This window comes from Notamacropus eugenii, chromosome 2 (assembly GCF_028372415.1).
Source record: "Notamacropus eugenii isolate mMacEug1 chromosome 2, mMacEug1.pri_v2, whole genome shotgun sequence".
NCBI lineage: Eukaryota > Metazoa > Chordata > Mammalia > Diprotodontia > Macropodidae > Notamacropus > Notamacropus eugenii.
In genome coordinates, this window is record NC_092873.1 from 377,197,919 (window position 1) to 377,201,181 (window position 3,263).

Below are 3,263 nucleotides of genomic sequence, written 5' to 3' on the forward strand. Positions count from 1 at the left end.
TCCTTCCCTCTCTCCTTCCTTCCTTCTCTCCCTTCCTCCCTCTCCCTCTCCAAGTTTTACAAAGGGAGGAAATTGTAAACCCCACAGTTCACCTGACCTTAGATCTAGCTCACATTCTTGACAAAAGCTGTTAGACCATGACCATCAAAACCCCCAAAGAGCTATAAGGAAACTGCAGAAGAATCCAATCTAGAGAAAGAGACAAGAAACTGGAAACCAGGAGTCAAAGACAAAATATATTACTGAGTTCAATTCAACATATCTTTTTCTAAGGGCCCATTTGAAAACATGGATGTGGTCAGAAATCTCTTTTTTCCCAGCCTTCCACTGGAAAGAATTCTGGATGAGGATTTGGAAAATGTGAGTTCTAGTCTAAGCCTTACTTGCTGATGTGAAATGTCCCTTTCCTACTATAGGTCTCAATTTTCTCAACTGCAAGATTGGAATACTGATCTCTAAACTGCTTCCTAGCTCTACATTTTAATACCCTCCCCAGAGATGAAGATATTAAGGTATGTATATTGGCCACAAGCACAATGTCTTGTACATAGCATAGCGGAGAGGGACTGGATGTGTGATTTCAGGACAGGGCAGTGGCACAGTGGATAGAGTGCTGGGCCTGGAATCAGGAGGACCTGATTTGAAATCCAGCCTCAGACTTAACTAGCTGTGTGACTCTGGGTAAATCACTTTCACCCTGTTTGCTTCAGTTTCCTCATCTGTAAAAAGAGAAGAAAATGGCAAACTACTCTAGAATCTCTGCCACGGAAACCCCAAATGGGGTCACAAAGAGTGGGAAACGGCTGAAAAAATGACTCAACAATAATGCATTTTAGATAGAGCACTTAAGATGTTTAAGTGGAGTCTAGATGACTGACCACCTCTGGGAATGCATTATTCTAGTAGGAGCTGGACTCCATTGGCCTCTGAGATGCTCTGAAATCCTAGTATTGAGATTCTATGATGCTATGACAGCATATGCTACAAAGCCAGTTTAAACAGGATGTGCTCTTCATGGTCTTTTTCCAACAGTGGAGAGAGGTTTACACTGAGTCATCTACACTCTATTCCCCTCCTCCTAGTGACTGAGGATGCAGCAGCCAGTGAAGCCTGTGGCTAAAGGAGAGATCAAAGGATAGCCTTTGGGTCACATGAATAGCATGCTTTCACCAACTGTGCTGTTGTGTTTTGTTAATCACTCCAAATTCCCTGTTATACTCCTGAAACCAACACTAAAGGATTACAGCTGAGGAGTAGAAAAAATAAACTGTTTATTTAGCCAGGTTACTCAGTACAGTAAATCAGATGATACAGAAGAGGAGTTATTACATAAATACTTTGTGCTTAGCTCTAATATAGATTATTATAGAGCCAGCCTGGTACAATACAAAGAGTGTTACACCTAGCATCAAGAGACTTGATCGCTAAATCCATGCTCCTTAAGGAGAAATCATCAAACGAAATATTATTCATAAGGTACTTAGCACAGCGCCTGATATATTGTTGTTGTCCAGTCATTCGGTAGTGTTCAACTCTTCATGACCATAGCACACCAATATTGTCCATGGAGTTTTCTTGGCAAAGATACTGGAGTGGTTTATCATTTCTTTGTCCAGTGGATTAAGGCAAACAGAAATGACTTACCCAAGGTTCCACAGCTAATGAATGACTGAGGCTGGGTTTGAATTAAGGTCTTGCTGACTCCACATCCAGTGCCCTTTCTCTCCACTGAGTCATCTAGGTGCTTCTACCTGGTACATAGTAGGATCTGAAAAAATTCTTGTTCCCTTTCCTCTTCCCCTAACCCCTTATTTAGTTTCTTAAGACAATGATTCAGTCCTGAATTGCTATCATAAATCCTTCAGCTTCCAGAAACAAATCTGCCTGACATATTTTGTTTGATGATTTTTTGCCAGTGTGGTATTGGCTCCATTTCTGTGGTTTCTCCCATGAAGGGCCTTTTGACCCCATCTTGGATCTTAGTTATTTCAAAGGTTCTATATAGAGGTTAACCACTTTTGGTTATGTTACACAAATCCATGGAGGTATATCTATTATCAGCCTTGACTCTTGTTTAGTAAAGTGATGCATGCTCTTTCAAAAGTATTTCCATAAACTTTTTGCATATTCATCATTTATTATTATTATTAACTGAGATCTGGCATGTACAGCACTTTGTAAACCTAAAAGGTATATATATAAAAGGTATTATCATCTATTTTAGCATCATATATGCCTTCTAAATTCTATCTGGTTCATACCGGTATTAAGACTGGATGAATGGGAGAAAACTCAAGATGGCGGAGTAGAAAGACACACATATGCTAGCTCTGAACCCACAGCCCATAAAATATCTGTAAAAAAGAACTCCCAACAAATTCTGGAGCAGCAGAAGCCATAGAACAATGGAGCAGAGGAGATTTCTGTTCCAGAGAGCCCTGAAAACCTCTTGCAAAAGGTCCTTTGCGCCCCGGGCCAGGAGCCCAGCCCAGCCCTGCCTTGGTTGCAAGGCACCAAGAGGAGCGGATCCGAGCAGGCTTCAGGGATGGAATCTCCAGTAACGGCACGGGTCCCTCCACCCATAGTCCCCAAAGGTTGGTGAGAGGGTCTTCTCAGCTTGCTGACAGGAGAGTGGGGTGCCCCCATAACTCAGGCCCCCTTGGGAGGCAGCAGTGGAGGAGTGGAGGCAGCAGCAGACCAGGGCTCCCCAAGCAGGCAGGAACCCAGATCCATTGTTGAAGGTCTCTGCATAAGCCCCCTGAGGGAACTGAGCCCCATGCGGTGGCCCTGCCCCCACCTGAGCAGCTGAACTTAATCTCACACTGAATAGCAGTCCTGCCCCTTCCCAAAGCCCTGAGGCTGGGGAGCAGCATTTGAATCTCAGACCTCAAGTGCTGGCTGGGCGGATCTGGAGGTGAGGTGGGGGTGGAAAAAAAACTCAGAAGTCAAGTCACTGGCTTGGAAAATGCCCAGAAAAGGGAAAAAAAAATAAGACTATAGAAGGTTACTTTCTTGGTGAACAGGTATTTCCTCCATTCCTTTCGCATAAAGAAGAACAATGCTTAACATCAGGGAAAGACACAGAAGTCAAGGCTTCTGTATCCCACACATCCAAAATAAATATACCATGGACTCAGGCCATGGAAGAGCTCAAAAAGGATTTCAAAAATCAAGTTAGAGAGGTAGAGGAAAAACTGGGAAGAGAAATGAGAGAGATGAAAGAAAAGCATGAAAAGCAGGTCAACACCTTGCTAAACGAGACC